Below are 18,667 nucleotides of genomic sequence, written 5' to 3' on the forward strand. Positions count from 1 at the left end.
ACATACTGGCAACACAAGTAAAAATGAAAATTATTTCATCCGTGTCCTCGCAACTGTGCTTTTCATATCTTCTGCCTTACATGAAAATGATGGATATGACATTCAGCCCTGCATGATAGGAATCACATCGGTGCTTTGCATACAAATCCACACACATCACATCTGCATGTCATTGAGCTCCAGTTAAACATGCCCCCGGTTTGTCTTAGTGTGTGTGTGTGTGTGTGTGTGTGCTGCAGTACATCATGCAGTGACGGACAAACACAGACGAAGAAGCATGAGGATTAGCGCTCCCATGAGAGTGTACACCTGTCAGCAAACTCAGACCAGGATGTGACTTATGTTCCAGCTAGCTTTCCCTTATTTCTAAGGGTGTCTGTGGAGTGATTATCAGACTGTTCAGCCATGTTTTCTTTTTTTTCTTTTTTTTTTTTACAACTGCTGCCAGAAATCGACAGCAGATTAGTAATACACTTCAGAGGAGGGGGGCTATGGGGTCTTTGTTTATCCATTTCTCCACTCACACATACTAGTCAGCAGAATAATAAGTGGAAGCACAGAACTGGACCACTGTCTTCCCAGCTAATTATGGGTCTCATGTAGATGGATGATTCCTCAGATAGAGCTCAGCTATTATACAAACTCATTAAGCCTCCTCTTCATCCAGCATCCCTTTGCTAAAGGTCAAAGTCACTGTCAGAATGACAGTACAAAGCACAGACACATGCATGCACATGCATACATGCAGGAAGCTCACAGCCACGGTTCGGGATCAGGCCCTGACAGGCCCTGTGAATGTGTAAGGAAGGCAGATGCACAGCAGCTAAATGGAAGGGAATGACTCAGCCTTGGTCACTTGTGAGGTTGCTCGTAATGATCTCTCTCATTCTGCTAATCTGCTCTGAGTCCTATCAGGCACTGCAAGCTGGAGTGCGTCTCTTCCAGTCGCTGCCTTTTTTTTCTGAAAGGCTACATGCATTTCAAATGCGGATCTTAGAATAAAAACATATACACTTTATATAAATGCATATTATCCTCCTACATGGTGGGCACTTTTGCTTGAGCTGTTAAAATGAAGAGTGTCTCTTCTCGCTGTGATGTGTGTGTTTGATGAGTCAAAGCAGGACATAACCTCTTCCTCAGCCTCCTGGGTTCAGCATCCTCTTCTTTTGCTCCCTCAATCAGACTACAATGAACAATCACGACTCTTTGGGGAGTTGACACATTCAGTTGTTCATTGATCTGTGGTGTTGTAATTAATTTTCTCTCCGTCATTGGCTTGAGTTACAATATCCTGAGACTTGAAGCAGCTTGTTCTGCTGCAATCAATCACAAAACCAAGACAGAACCGCCACTTCTCTGGTATCCATCTTGAATTATTCACAGCAGCCATATGATCCAATGGGACCCGACTCGATGACCTGACAAGTATTAAGAAAACATGCGGCTCGTTTGTGTGTTACAGATCATCACAGCACAATTGGTGTTCTCGCGCAATTACACACATGCTTATAAAGACAACTGATTCACCCAGTCGATAAGCATTGATCCAAAAAAGGTGTCCAGCATGAAATTAATATTATTTATTGTTTACAAACGCAGGAGGTCCCCTGAGGAGGATGCAGCACAGGCCCCGACTGTCTGCATTCCAGCACAGAAAGAGAGCAATAGAGAGTGTATCAGCTTCCATCATGACCACAGCCTCACAGCCTATTGTTTTGTTTATATCAAATTAAACTGCAATGCTACTCCAGAGAGATATAATTGACCACAGTCTCAGATTAAATGACTGTAAAGATCTTAATAAGCCATCAGCGGATTGCATATTACATTGCAAACCACTTATGAGGATGCAGTCCAATGAGAATGAAATTGAGGTTCAGATTTGCATGCTGCAGCACTTTAGCCATTAATTATATGCAAAATGACTGTATGATGATCAATAGTGTATCAATTTAATTAAATATTATTGATATAGGGCTACTGTTGGAAAATTAATTAAAAGCTAAACAAGTTCCAGTGACGTTGAAAAAGTATTTTTGCTTTAACATCACATCTCTAGTGGGTCTTTCATGCAGACTATAATGGATAGGTGACTCAAATCCTTCGCCTTTCGTGATATTACCTTGAATGTACTCTTCATTCAGGATAAAGATGTTAAAGCACATGTTATCTAGGAGTACTATAGAAGCCATCACAGCTTCAGTGATTATTGTACTGTATCTGCTGCAGCTCTCAATACACTTGTAAAAACGTTATGATCTGGTTATGCTACAAGCAGCTGTGACTTTGTTTAATTAAATTATTTCACACAAGTGCAGTTAAAATAGCCACCGTGAGATCTCGCCACGTCTTTTGCAGTTGAGTGAGGAGCAAAACCAAATGAGAGTGAGAGATGAAGAGGAAAAAAACAGAGAGGAAGAAAGTGAAGTGAAGGGAAGGATGGCGGCGGCGGTGTTGGTGGGGGGTGGTAGTGGATGGGATGAAGGAGCCCACTGAAGGTCTCTCATTTCAGCAGCACAGACTGCTGATGAAGCTGAACTTCCAATATCCCACTACTTCAGCTCTGATGATTTCTCAATTTTACAGATATGGCCCGAGAATATGATTTGATGAAAATGTAAAATGGGATAACCACCAAATCATATGAAATGGGCTGCATTTTATTCCATGACTATAAATCAAAAGCAGACACTCAAAAAAAAAAAAATTAAAGATGATTTGTGATTCAAAGTACAACTCTCCTGACTTGGAGGAACCAAGGGTGTCCTGTCATACTCCTCAAATGAAGATTTCCTTTCATGCAGATTCTTAGTTCAACAGCTTGATTGTTGAAAGAAATCCATGCAGTGTTGTGCAGAGTTGTTCCAAAAAGGAACTCAACAATTTATTCTAAAACAATTTATTCATAGAATATGTTTCCATCCCAAATAGATTCCCCTAATCTAAAACACTGCATGAGTGTTTGGAAATATATGATGATTTCATTTTCTCTCAGTCTCTGGGTCATAAATAAATTTGCATTCTGTCAGCAAAGTGAACTAACTGACTTGTAATTTATCAAACCCATGCCAGTGCTTAAACAGTCCAACACATGGTAACCTGATTTTTTTTTTCTCTTTCCCACAGAATAGCCTCACAGCTGTGTGCCCTTATAGGTGCCTGGAGAAAATGGGAGTGCTTTCTTTATAAAATGAGGAAGAGTAATTAACACACGACACATTTTCAAGCAAACCACACAGATGCACATGCATAAAAAGCACATTTTGTTTGTCACTTTGAATGTAAGGACACCCCGAAGACTAACAGACTCATAGGGTATCTAATCATGCCAGAAAAATCCAAGGTGGTTTTATTCATTCAAAATCCCCTACACCTGACAAAGAATAATATATGTCTTTATTACAACCTCTTCACAAGACAATGGGTGACTGTAAAAAGTGTCAAACTGAACCATTTTCCCACAAGTTTTTTCTTCCTTCTTTTTCCCCTGCCAGTCTACAGTTCATTATTCTAAAAAAAAAAAGATTTCCTGAAACGTGCTTCCTGGGCAGACATTCTCTTGTTGTTCTGAATGTCACATTGTCTAAGCGAGCATGGGAGAGGAGACTTTGAATGATGTTGAATGTTTTATGACTCCCTGCTTTTGTGTCAGTCCATCGCAGAGCTGCTCTGAGACTCTCTGATAGGAGAACCTCATCTGCTGCAGCTGAGTCTGACAGCGTAGGAGTAACACAGGCTAGCCACACTTAACATTTGAGGAGCTTCATTTCAAAATGTCATGTTTCGGCAGCGGGAAAGTGTTACTTAGGATCAGAAAAAGTATGGATATCAACGCTGTGTTAAGAACTATGAGTATAACATATTAAGAAGTTATGAAAAAAATGTGCAGCAGGGTAAAGAAAATGTGGAATCAACTGTAGTCTGCATGACATACTCGGATTTTCTGTACAGAATAATGATGCACAATTTCCAGTATTCAATGTATGGCTTCCTTTGTGAGGGTGGATGTCCATATATATGCACAGATGGCCGATTCAGCAACTCTGCTATTACTTTACTCAGAGAACACCTTGTCCTCACCTGTGGTCACATTTGGAAGGTTATTCACAGCCCCCCCCCCCCCCCCCCCCCCCCGTGGTCATATGACTACAACACATGTTGAATATTTTGGTCCGTCACCATGGTAGCCAATAAAATGGTGGCAAAGCTTGTTGCAGATGGGACCATTTCCCCCTGTGAAGCACGATATATTGCTTTATATAAACTGCATACAAATGATACAAAATGACTCACTTTGAAATGAACAAGCTGCAGCATTAAAATGCAGATGAATGCATCCGTTGTCCAATGCGACTGGCAAGCAACATTCTGCCTCTATAATGACTTATCATAGCCTGCTTTATGTACCCATAGCAGCTTGCTTGTGTAGTTTTCTTTTTTTTTATTATTCAGGACTGAAACCTGTCATGGTGTGTTAGTAGTCTTATTTGTGTGACTTCTTGCACTGGAATTTAATATACACAGGAGAGGTCGATATTACACATTACAACATCTTCATCTAAAACAGCTAATGGTTTCAGGAGCTGATAATATATTCTTATTTCACGCCTGCGATCATTTGCTAACATTTTACACATTTATAATCTAGGATATCACTTCGTTAAAAGATGAATATTTAATTCTATTAATTAACAGATGAGATATACACACACAGCTGAACAAACTTCTGACACATAAAGAAAATATACGTTTTATACAAAATATGGAGACTTAAAAAACAACTAAAAAAAAGTGTGAAATATTAAAACAACAAAAATAGGAATTTCCATGTCATTCAGTAACTCTAGCTAATCGTTTAACCCAGCTAAGTGTCACATAACAAGTATAAATGAGACCTGTATTTGTCAAATCACAACTCAATACTCTCTTTGACATTTGACATGCAAATAGATACAGTTACTATGTTAATGGAATGAATAGATTTTTCTGTCACACAGCCCTGCCGGTTCAATGACACTTTAATTAACTAATATTTTTGTGAACATGCAGGTATGAGCAGGCTCTCAGTTAGATTTATGCTGCAATTACAGTATATCCCAGCAGAAATGCATTTCCTGGAAACCTCCTTCTGCGTATTTTGACATTGCTCTATAATGTGATCCATTTCTGCCTCAGACTGCATTCATAACAAAAACAGGAGCCAGTGGACAAAATATGTGTATGTGTTTAAATCTTTATGTTGTCACTTAGTGTCTGTTTGAGGAAGGTACAATCTGTTTGTCTGAACACATTCCTGGAGAGATGTCAGAATCATATTGACAGAGACCAGTCTGGGGGTGAGCCCACATATTGTTCACTCTTCACACATCCTGCTCATTCAATTCTAGGAAATTGCTCTGCCTCAACAAAGGTTGTCATTATTTTGTCACTCAGCGTCCCAGGTGACATTTACAGCAAATAACCTCAACTGGCTAAAAGAAATAAGATGAAAATATAAAGTCCTGTTTTCAACTTAGAGACATGGTGACAGCACAGTGCAGTGAGAAAGCCAAATATTAACTATATGATAAATGTATCTGAAACACTTAAAGAAATGATATAATATACTTCACTTCAGAGAGGAAAACTGGACTGTACTTTAGCTACTAGAACCTTTAATGGAACATTATCATATTTACACTACATCACTGAGTGTCTGCAGAGCAAAGACTAAAGCATTTACACTAGTTAAACTAAATTAGCTCCACTTTCTATTTTAACACACGCCACATGTTATCCTGGCATTACTGTGGTATTAAAAAAGGCAGCTTGTACGATGTTTCCGAGGCCATGTGACACGTTTTAAAGGTGCTATTAACTCTTTATGGATGACGTGTTTCATAAAAACAGCCACAAATTCCTTTTGAGTGCTGCACTCATGCGTCCTGTACTGTACCTGCCAGAATGACAGATGGCTACATTACTGATGAAGCCAATTCAAAAACAGTCTTCAAATTGATGCAGGGTAGTGGTGAAGGCTATAGAGAGCCGACATGACTTTTTTTCCACTGTTATCCACACACACACACACACACACACACACACACACACACACACACACACACACACACACACACAAAATCTCTTAAGGTTCTAATTATCCAGATGTGTGCATATTAAGTTATTCTGAATATTAGAAGGTGAACTTTTGAACGGTTGAAAAATCCTCCACTTGATATTGACATTTGTGCATTACTAACGGAGATAATGAGACTCTACCAGCTATTACAAGCTGAACACAGCACTCACATGACACTCAAACTGCTAGCACTATTTTAGAATATTAATGGAAATTGGAAACACTGACCCCAGCTAAAGAGTTTAATCACGTGACCCTGGTCAACAGGCATCAGTGTACAGGCCCTAATTCATTACAGGAAACACTTCAGGCTCGTCTTGGGACCACTCTGCTCCTGTGTTTAAACCCCTGAGTCCTGTGTGCATGTTACTGTAATAGATGGCAGCTCTGCCGGTTAAAGCTTTTTCAATAGTGCACTAATGTCCTTTCCCATACACTCTTACACACAACAACATTGTTTATATAACAAATGAAAACAGAAATATCACATGCAAAATGATCATGTAGTTTAAAAGGACAGATGGTGAAAAGATAATTCATTTCTGAAGAATTCATTTAAATTGTGCAAGTAATAAGATCATATATAGATAGATGATGGTCATTAATCCAGAACAAGTGTAAAAATTCAACTTGTGCCTTGTAGAGATTTTAAAATGCAAAAAAGGTTTAATTTGATACATATTAAATTTACTTGTATTCACTTACATTTATTTGATTTACAGTTTTTTTCCAAATGTAGAAAAATCCACAACAGAGCACCTCATCAAACCATGGGATTGATTCCTGGTTGGTAATTAGCATTTTAAAGGCATGGAGCACAAAACCAGAACCATTAATCAGATACAATTTCAGAAAATCATACGACAGCTAATTTAGCCATTTAATTTCTCCACTGCACTACACTGACATTCAAGAGTAAACAAATGACTTTTTTTGTAAGGCTGTGCAGAGAGGTTGTCTTACAAGGCTTGGACCTTCCAGCAATCGTGGAAAATAAGGCTGTAAAAAAATAGTTCAAAGAGCCATAACGGCGGTTCCAAGAAAATCCCTTTCATCATTTATCTGCTGAACCTCTCCATCAGCAGAAAGTGCTTTGCTGGTACTGTACCATCATCACAAACAAAGACAGATTTAGCTAACAAAAAAAAGAAAGAAAAAAGAAATCATGGCCAGTGGAGTTACTGGCTCACCAGGCAGGAACAGTAATGACAATACTGCAAAGCTCACCTGCGATAGATGTTGATTAAGAGCTGTCATGGTAACAATGGTTTGTGATCAGCTTTGCTCAATGCCTTAAGCATTTTATGCTGTCAACACCTGAAGCATTGGATTAGTGAAAGCCTAAAGTGTAGGTTGTCGGAGAATGCCTGTGAGCCATATCGTTAAATGTCTGCCAGCAACTGAGCTTGTGGGGGTATCATTGGTAGCTCACAAACAGGGTTTGAAATTGATGAATGATGCAAGCTTGAAAGGACTTGTTTAGAGTTCAGTGAGACAAGCTGTCCCAAATAGATTCTGAAGATCACATGTCAGCAGGATACAGAGATATTCTTACTGAAGCAAGGTTGTGTGTGTCAGAGAAATTGTATCCAGCTTCCTGATGGAGTTCATTTTTCTTCTTTGTGCCTCTGCTCTGCACCCCTTTAGAGGATGGGGGGGTTCATGAGAGGGGATGACATATCAGGACAGACATTACAGCAGTAATTTATACTGCATGCGCAGGCAACACAGGGCTACACAAGTCTTATTTGTCTGGATGCAGAAATTCAAACCAAGACCAGAAGGACCTTTTTTTTACTGATCAAAATATTGTTCCTGTTTCTGCTTTCTGTTGCAGTATGAGTGGGTGAGGCATGTGGTAATTGTAAGAGGCAATGTGGCGTGTCACCATTTTCTTCCAGTCAAAGCAGTTTACAGCCCATCCTTAGAATAGTGACACGTTTCCTTCCACCTTAATCTCCAATTCTCTCTGTCATGGAGGTGGGAATTTTTATGACCAGCAGCCATACGATCAAGAGCCTCTCATGCATGCAATGAACGTAGTAAAGCCTGGAAGTATCTGCAGGAGATCGCCAAAGACGCATCATGCAAGAACAAAAAATACACCAAAGTGTAATACAAGGGAAGATAAAGGTTTAATTTGGATGATAAATGGAGAAGTAAAGGTTTGAAAGTTGTATTAATAATTCAAAAATATACTGTAGGCAACAGCACAGTCGTCCCCTCATTCAGAAGTTGAAAATAACTTGATCCACAATCCTTGCAAAGGATTAATAATCTTTTACAACACCATGAAAAGGCCTGATAAAAAGAAGCAAATCTGAGAACCCATCATCTGATGATAGTGCCCCCTGAGGCAGCAGTTAATGTCTCTGTGCTTCAAGTAAGCATATATCAAAAGAAGAGAAAGCAAAGACTGTTTACAGAATGACTATGACTAACCTAGAGGGTTAGACTGGAGTGTATATAGGTACATTTCTAGATTTCTATGTTTTAATACTTGAGCCTTTTTTTTACATCTCAGAGGAAAAGATTTCCTTAAACTGATGCTTTTGACAGCTTCACATAAAGAGCCAGAGAAATATGACCCTTTTGCTGTGAGTTCAATTCTCCAACAATCTGAGGAATTATGTACAAGTGCAATCATAATGGAAACATGATCAGCAGATGGGCGCATAATGGTAATAACCATTAGTCAGTCATTAGCTGAATACAAAGTCACTGGCTGGGGGAATACATGATTTTTACTGTAAGAAACTATATGTATTAAAGTGTAGTAAGATAGTTACAGACTCTGTTTTTACAGCTGTATCCTTGATGCCACAGTAGAATATAAATAAAGGTCTAATTCATTTGCTGTATTGTTGACTGCGAGCACCTGAGACCTGCAGCAATAAAAGGATCTAAATCAAAGGGTTTCTATCGTCACAGACAGTTCTCAGTCTATTAAAGTCAATATATGCCACTTTGAGTCTAAGTTACAGCCCATCTGTGTGGCATTCCTGTCGCCTGCATTAACTTTGGATCTCATAAATCACATCGATACCATTCACATCTCAATGCAACTGACAAAGTTTAGAGCTGATTTTGTCTTTATTGTGCAGCTGCATATCAGTGTGAGTCACATGAGTGATAGAGACAATACCTTGTGTGTACAGTTAATATATGTCTCATATGCCTGCTTTTTACAGGAAAAGAAAGAAGATACTGTGTTTTAATAGTACGCTGCAGAACACAAATTGTAGCTCCAGAAGGAGCACATTATTGTTTTATTTTAAACTGTTCTGACTAAATGTCAATAACAAGTAGTTTACTGTTTAAGTGTTTGGTTGCAGTGCCACTTAGGAACCCAGGGTTCTACATTCAGGCATATGGCTAAGTAATCAGTGGAGAACTGGCCAGTGAAGCTTAGTTAAATGTCTAATTTAATGCATGGTAGCAATGTAAGGCAGTTCTAATACTGTTACATAAACAGCAAACCACAGAGAGTAGAAAACCCAAAGTGACGGTGAGAAATGCTCTATTTGCTTTTGACTCAAAGCCTTAAAATATCATTTATATTCACATGGACCTAGTCAGATGCTTCACTTCAAACTTAGCTTATTCATTCATGGATCACATTTTAATCAGGTGATTAAACCTGTGTGACTATATGTTCTTAATATTTTTGACAAAAATGTTCTTTTAAGCGGTGCAGTGGTAAGCACTGTCGCCCTGTGCCTCCTCCTACATTCTAAAGACGTGCTTGTAAGGTCAATTGCTGTTTGTCTGTGTATGTTGCCCTGCGATGGATACCCTGCCTCTCACCCGTAGATAGCTGGGATAGGCTCCAGCCCCCTCATGACCCTGCACTGCAGGAGGGAGCGGGTTCAGTTGGATGTTCTTTTAGAAGACACGCACTATTGTTGTGAGGATTTTAGGGGGTAAAGAAGCTAAATTCAGTCTAAGGTAGGCCACAGGATCAAAACACAACCTACTACTATGAATTTTCTGTCAATGACTGAAATATGCTGCCAGCTATGATGTGTATAAATATCATATTAGAGCTGCATTTAGGAAGCAAGTAATCTTGACTCTGAATTCAAATTAGTAATCTAATACTGGTAATTATCTTTAAAACTATAAATCACGTAACACAATTTTAATTAGCTGCTTTGTAAATATCATTATGCACTTGACTTTAAAAGTGGAGTGTAAAACGTGTGCTAATCAGAACCTACAGCTACAAATGACGACAGAGCAGCCATTTTATTCATTAAGAGATAAGGGCAGGTTGTACAGCAACAATTTTGTGGCTCAAATTTTGGATTGATTTCTGCTAGAAATCAAATTAAATACATCACAACATGCTGAAAGACACTAAGTAATCAATAATATTCTCGCCGAGTACATAAGGAAAACAAAAATTGCAATTCTTCTTTCTCATCCATATCCACCAGCCATATTGATGGAGTGCTTTTAAAGTCCTATAATAAGCCCACATTATCATCTGTGATTGGGGCCGACAGGTTGGCAGCATGAATGTGAGGTGGGTGACTGAGCTTTTACTCAGTCCACTTCCTGACTTTTCTTCGCTTTAAATTTCAAATGCTGAATGAAGCTGTCAAAAAAGACGATCTGACGGAAATATCTTCGTGGGTGAGGTGATTGAAAATGGAGTGTGAAACGTGACGAGCACTCACAGCACGAAACGACATCAACAATGCATGTGTAATGTTAGTGACAACACTGTGAGCCCTCAGTGTGTCTGATACAACATTTTAAACCACAGATTACACCATGTAGAGTTAATGATGCTGTTTGTAAAATGTTTTTTTTAACATCACACAAGACAGTACAAATAATTGCTCTTCACATTAACCAAGAGCATGAAATTACAGTTTGGAAAAAATGTAAGTTTGAAATATGCCAATGTTATGAGATTAAGAGCTTTGGACAGCATCATCTATTATCCAGAGAGAGGGGAGTTAAGTGAACAGAAAAATATGTGCTGTTTCAAGCCCGTCTGAGCCAAGCCCAAATTAACTACTAACAGTTTGACCTACTTCATACCCACAGGGGCTGATTTATTTTTTATTTTTTCATATTTGCTGATGAGGCCAAAGAAGAAAGTTGCATTAAGTGCAGGGAAGAAGGCTACTCTTTGAAAAACAAACAAGCAAGAATCTGAATAAACAGAGCCAGGCTTTACTTGCTAAGCAGGTGTTTACATAAATAACTCCAAACGGCCTTCTGACCTTTGCCTCCTGGCTCTACTGTGATTTGAAATATCATGATGTTGAATTGTATTAATCACTGAGCTGCATGCATGCAGTGAATGGTGACAGGCGTGGCACTGCAAGCATTACCTGAAATAAAAAGACCTGACACAAACTTTAGCCAATGTAAGGATAATCTATTTTTCATGGCACAGACGTCAACAGGGATTTAATTTTTTATTACTGCCAGGCATCCAATTTTAGTATCGGATCTATGAAAAACTATATATAAATACAAATGTACGCACACACACACACACACCAGAAAGTAAACAATGTTTAGGAAAAAACAAACACTACTGCAAGCCTCAGGAGGAAATGGGGGCTCAGAAGCAAATTGTTGGATGTGGTGCCGTTTTCCCTAACGGCAGCCCAATCTGCTCGAACCTATCCCTATGGAGGATTTCTTATGAGCCATGTGATCACACACACACACACACACGCTCATTCTATTGCTGCATATGTATTCATCAGACTGTGGTGTCATTAGGATAAACTTGGGTTAGCTTTGTCATGCCATCAGGAAAAAAAAAGGCCGGCATCCATCAGCTGGTTGTTATGCACCCTTCACCGACAGCAAAGCACGTTTTGGAATTCACAATGTGACTTCTCACACCCATCACCAGCGCAGCAGCTTGACAATAAATAACATCATAATGCTCAGATGTCAAACTTGGTGACAAAGCTGGGGAGGTATTTGATCTTTTCAGCTTACTGTGTGATATTTCACAAGGAAAACTAATTTTTCCCCTTTCAGGACATGAGACACAACATCCTCGTATTATCCCTGTTAACCCCCAAACAGCCAAGAATAGCAGCCTCACAGAGTGTGTAATAGGATAGGTCTTTTATAGCGCCTGTCATTCAACACACAGGAGCTAAATATTCAACATTACGACAACGAGTGTGACTTATAGCGTGCTATCACCGTGTTTAACACATGTTCAGACCTGCAGTGAGTGGTAAAAATAACATTTTAACTGTCTGACTACATGTCAGCATTTTTTGTTAAACGGCACAACACATTAGCTTAATTGTTAAGTAAAATGCAAACACTGCGACAGCTGTAAATCCTCTCTTTTGACAAAATAGGAGCCAGACGGGGCCCCATTTCGAGGAACATGCAGGTTTACAACAAGAGAGATCTCTCCTATTAGTTTCATCACCTCACAACAAGAAACACATGCAGACACTCAAATATTGTGAGAAACAATCATTTGTGAAAGAAAGTGCTGTTAGCATCTGTGTGAGCTCACAGATCTCTCTTGTGAATCCAGTCATTGGATGTCTCACTTTTGATAGTTCATACCTGGAACAGTTTGTTTTTAGCTGCATGTTGGATGACTAAACCTGTGCTCATATGCAGAACACACAGGTTTGTGCCATCAAGCTTTCAAAGTTCTACTGTTTAGTTTGTAAATCACCTGTGGCAATAAATCAGACTCTAACATTTTAATTGCAACAGTTTGTCATGTGTTGCAATTTCAGGCAATTTCTGAGATTTTGTTACCAAAAGCCAACAGCATGTTTTCTATTTTAGGACATTCTTGTTTGCATCTTTTTATCTTCCAAACAAGCCTGAGAGCAAGTCGTTAAAAATCGAAGCTCAGTAACCATTCTTATGACATTTTAAGAGCAATAGCAGTCCTACTTTCTAATATGATTATTCTGCTAAGACAATAATGCAATCTGAGACTTGCTTTATACTATCTTAAGTCAGGATATGATATATGCGAATTCTTTTGATATTATGCTTTTTATTAATTTACAAATAGTGTTTACCTTGGATCCACCACTTGGATCACAGCCAACATCTATACAATCATCGGATAAGACATCATTTCAATCTGTGCAAATGAGAAAAAGAGGATAAAGGATGTGTACTTTCTTCATCACAGCAGTAAAATGCAGCTGTATTAATACTTGCTGCCTTCCATTTAGGGGAGGTCCTGGTTCTCTGCTGTGATGGATCAGTGGGAATTTTAGCTTCAAATCAACTTGTGCTTTTTGTATGATAAGTCAAATTGTCTGAAGTGAAAACTAAATTTTAAGTAACTACAATTAACAATGAATTATTTTTTTTGCACGATTTTTGATTGTCTCAGTGAGGATGTGCCCACAGCTCTCAGTTCTCAGACTATTAATGCAAAACAGAGACTGAAATCTCGATCGATTGATCTGAGGCTTGACAATTCCTAACCCCCTAACCCTGAGCTGACCTTAGCCCTAGGCTCAAATTAATTCACTTATTCTTTAACAGTCTGTTTAACACACAGCAGAGCTCTGTCATTGGCGTTGAGCTTCAAAATTCACAGATAAAAAGGATTCTACTGAACGTATTACTGAACTGCAGCAGCACAACAAAATGAAGTGCAGAGAAAACTTTCATTTTCAGTCTGTCACTGATGTCTTCATCATTTCAAATTGTTGTAATTCTTGGCTTTCCAACTGACAAACTGCTGAGATTTATATACCTCCACTTTACAGTTAGAAGGAGGAGGCAGCACGAATGGCACAAAACACACTAAAAATGTGTCCGTTCAACAAAACACATCCACCGCAGTGCTCTGAACTGTTGGGACTTTTTACATTTTTTGTTACTTAAGCTTGAAACTTCTCACCTTTCCTGCTCATTTATTCAAAATCAGCCATAATCCACACCATGGCAGCTGATTATATATACAATATGCTTTGGATTCATATTTTTAAAATGCTGCCATCAGGGGATTCCTTGTTACTGAATCATGCTGACACGCTTGCAAAAAAAAATAGGAACATTAGATCCAGGTAGTAAATAACCACAAATATCCTTTCAGACACTCAAACTCACGCAGTCCTGAAGCAAAACACATCTTAATAAGATTACCCATGAAAGTACCTTCAACTTTTTGTAAGATTTCCCTGGGCAGTGCTTCTTTTTTTGTTGTTACACCCAGAGATGTGTCTATCAAAACAAAAGTGAGGTGAAGAACAAAGACAGCTGCTGAAATTTTACAGGGAAGCTTCTAAAAATGTGTTTGTCATACAAGTGTGTATTTTTTCAGTTTAACTTGGCAGTCACCGTCAGCTGCCAAAGTGCAAAAATGAAATGAAAATGAGGCATAATCAATGGATTATGGTTTCCTGTTTGATTAAATGTGTCTCTTGTTCATACCATTTGCCAAATGGTCTTCACTCCATTTTTGATATGAGCTGTACTGGAAGCAGCAGAACCTAGTAAATCTGAATTTCAGGGCAAGCTCATCACACCTGGGAATTCTGTTCTCACAAGACACGGTTTTTCAAATTCAGATGAGTTTTCTCCCCCCTGAAATGTGGTGGCAGGGGAAGTGTAATGTTTTCGGTGAAGTATGGGTTCAGGAAGAGTCGGGATTGTCTGGGGAGTTTCCAGTATAAAGGTAAAAATTATTGGTCTAAAAAAAAAAAAAAAAGAAGAAAGGATAGGGGAAAATAAGTGTCATCACTTGGGGGTTCATTAAAACTATTCTTCTTCTGGGAATCAACAATAGCATTCAGCTCACTATGCACTATAGTATAACATAGTAAAGGCGTTTTCACACCAAGTTATATTATTGGACACACACTCCTGGGACTTGCCCTCCAATCTGACTTCAGAGTAGCAGCTTGAAGCCTCTGGAATATTTGGTCTGGTCATTACTGAATGACTTCATTGGCACAGCCAAGAAATGCACTCTGTGATGCATCATATGCTAATCAGGTCTGCTATGCTTTATATGTACAATGAATGAGCATAAAGTGAAATGACTTGCCAGCAAACAAGATGAATTTTGGCTCTGATGTGTTTTGCTATGATTTATATATAAATAGTTGACCCACAAAGTTGACCTAATATGGGAGGCACATGATGACTTTGCCTTGATTCACTGTTGTTGTGTTGCTTAAGTATCATCATTACACTAGTAGCGGACTCACATTCAGAGTAAGTATATTCAGTAAATCGGCCCCTTGTCGGCTTGTCTTGTGGCTAACTGAGGTTCACTGTAAGGGGCATGAAGAGGTCTGTGTCGGTATGCTCTGCACGGTGTGTATTTTAAATTTCATTTTGATTTTCCACACTACTCTGCACAGGATGTGGTCACAGGTGCAGGTTAAACTTTAGTTTAAATTATGTAGGACAGAATAGCCTAGTGACATGAGGTTTTGTGCCTTTATGCCAAAGTTTGGCTCTATTTATCATACAATTCTCCTCTATACATGTGACACTGGTACTGTACTCTGAAAAAAAGTAATGCCAACCTGCAGCTGCTAAATTTTAGGGCTGTATATTGGCAAGAATCTGGCAATACGATACATATCACAATACACATGTCACATTACAATATACGATATATCGCGATACTGTAACAAAGATGGTATAAATTGCATCTCCAGATAAAATATCGCGATTTTTCACAGAATCGATTTTTTTCTTACACCCCTACTAAATTTATGACCACAGGAACAGCACAATTGTCAAAGCTTCTGGATGTTTATGGAGTGATGGAGACGACTAAACAGCATCATTAGGCCTGTGCTCATAGTCAGACGCTGGAGATTGTGAACTGAGAACAACAAACAGACGTGCATCCATGTACAGTGGATGTGGTATTATTCCTTTGCCACTTTGCAGCCAACCACCTGTTCTTTTGTTTACATGCCAGACTCTTCATAGATGGAAAAATCTTTGGAGACATGAGGGCTTGTACTACGGCAGACATGATACTCTAGCTAGCGTCTGCTGAAAATCAATCTGCAGCCAGATTATTACACCAAAGAGTCAGGGAAAACAAACAAATACTTATTTCCATAATTAATCAAGTGCACATGAAAGTGCTTCACTTACTCCGTGTAGACAAAGATAAGCTAATGAGTGTTGTTGGAGGATTTCAGGTTTGGATTGTATATTAAAAAATTACATGCAGCCTCTTCTTTGTGTTAGCCAGCATGCATTATGTTGTATTTTTTTATTTCAATTATTTTCACAGGCTTTTCTTCTTTGTTGCCTTGTGCTTTTGCATGTTTTTTCAGTATAACCTGATTTTCCTCTCTCTCTCTTTCTATCTCCTGCCTGAGTCTCATTCAGCTTCTCACCTGCCATGCCTGTGTGGCTTTTGGCACTGAACAGTTGGGCTGTGATTTTCTGGCAGGCATGCATCAACACATCTCCATCTTTAGCGTTCTGACAATTGAGTCAGTTTTCCTGCAGGAAAACAGCCCCAAATCTGATGCGAGGGGGGGGGGGCACCCACTGTTTGCCTTGAGTAGGGCCCCTTTTCTCTGCCAGCTCATCTCAAACATCATGAAAACCTTCAATTTTAAGGAGAGACACTTCTCAACAACATGTCAAGAACACACACTCATGATAAGAGTTAGACTGTGACTTAGAAGGTACTAACCGGAAAAATATTACCTCCAGTTTTTATATTATTCACACCAGAGGGGCACCATCAACAGTGGCACTCCAGACAGATATATGGGACACCTGACACTTATTAGCACTTTTTGCAATGACAAATGTATTAAGTCTATTATCCTTCCATTACAGGGCACCACTGCTGCCCCAAAACCTGCATCATGTGACTAATATATCAAGGGCCTCCAGGAATAGAAGATCTTGGGGGGGACAGCATGTCACAGCCAGGTATAATCAGTTATCATTGAGACAAATCAACAAATGAGATTGGATTCAGTTCAATCACAAAGCCATGTGATTTTTGGATCTCTGTTTATTTTTGTTGTATAAGGTTCACAACAACACTGTGGTTGGCTGAAAACCATGATCTTTACCAATGTTGGCTATTCAAGCTAATCGGCTAACCCAACATGTCGGCAGTCTGTACTGTCTCCATGGCTGTCTCTTCTGTATTCCTTGTTCTCATCATATTAAGACTCAAACCAATGAGGGTTTCTTCCAGTGATACAGTCAATATAGTCTATAGCCAATGACTGACATATTCCTTTGTTGCCATTCAGCTCAAAAACAGGATATAATTGATATTATCACATTTGTGGTAAAGTATTAAAGTAATGTATGATTATGTAACAAACATAACAAGCATTTTTTTAACAATATCTAAAATAGAAGTACTTGTTTCAGTTGTTGTGTGTTTGTATGTGTTTCAGGCCGTTGTCAAAGAATTTCTCATCAGAGGTGACAATTGGACAAAAGGCTGTGACATACTGCATTGGGAGAAAATGAAAGATTTTGTATGTCTAAGAAAAAATGTAAGGAGCCTAGCAAAACAGTCAGTGAGCCTATTTATGTTGGCTATATTTTAGTTTTATTTATGTTAAAGCCCGAGTATCTCCAGGTGTGTACTTGATCATTGGGGAATGTTTTCAGGTTTGCTTTAATTTTTTTTTTTTTTTTTTTTAAATGGTGCAGATGTGACTTGTTACAGCAAGTTTAAAGTGTGAGCTAAACAAACCGTGAGCAGTGCTGAGTTGCAAAAAGCCTGACAAATGCTCGCGACGGATGGCACCGATTCAGTCCAGAGAAGACGCACTGATACAATTTCAGAAAGTCCTGGGAAAAAGTGTTCTGTACATCCTTGACTTATATTTGGACCCAGGCAATCAATAGGAACAGAATTATGAGGCAGTGAAGCGAGTGATTTTAATCTGGGACTAAATATCCAGTAGTGGATTAGTTTCAGACAATTTCATACCTCCAGAGCTCTTCATGAAATATGGATAAGGCAGGAGAGAGAGAGGGGGGATTATGAAAAATAAAGGCATTTTCCCAAACCTCCTCCTTCGATGGAGGCCAGATGAAAAGTTTTGCAGATGGGCAGCTGGAGGATTTCAAGCCACTTTGCATAGCAGATGCCCCCCCCCCCCCCCCCCCGATCTCCCACAGCCTTAGTTTGCGCACCACTTTAATTAGAAAGACCCCCTGGTAGGACACCTTTCAACACTGACAGTGGAGTTCCTAAACATGCCCAGATTTTTCCTCACTGTGGGAAGTCTCGTGGTCATTGCCACTGATGAGCATGGGGTGTACTGCAAAACAAAGAGATGAGATGCAAAGATGTAAAACAGGTCATTTACATATAGGGATCATTAACACAAATCCAGCCCGCACCGGAGTCATTTTCTTTGAAATATTATTAGTGTTGTGATCTGGGGCAGTAGACGTGACAGTATCCATAACATTCAGAGAGTTTAGTACAATATTAAAATTCAACACCCATTTAAAATCCAGACATTGTTATAAGTGAATTTGAACCCCCGATTCATCTTAAATGCAGCCTAGAACCATCATGTTTTATTTGTTTTAGTCGCAGCT

This window comes from Parambassis ranga, chromosome 10 (assembly GCF_900634625.1).
Source record: "Parambassis ranga chromosome 10, fParRan2.1, whole genome shotgun sequence".
Lineage (NCBI taxonomy): Eukaryota > Metazoa > Chordata > Actinopteri > Ambassidae > Parambassis > Parambassis ranga.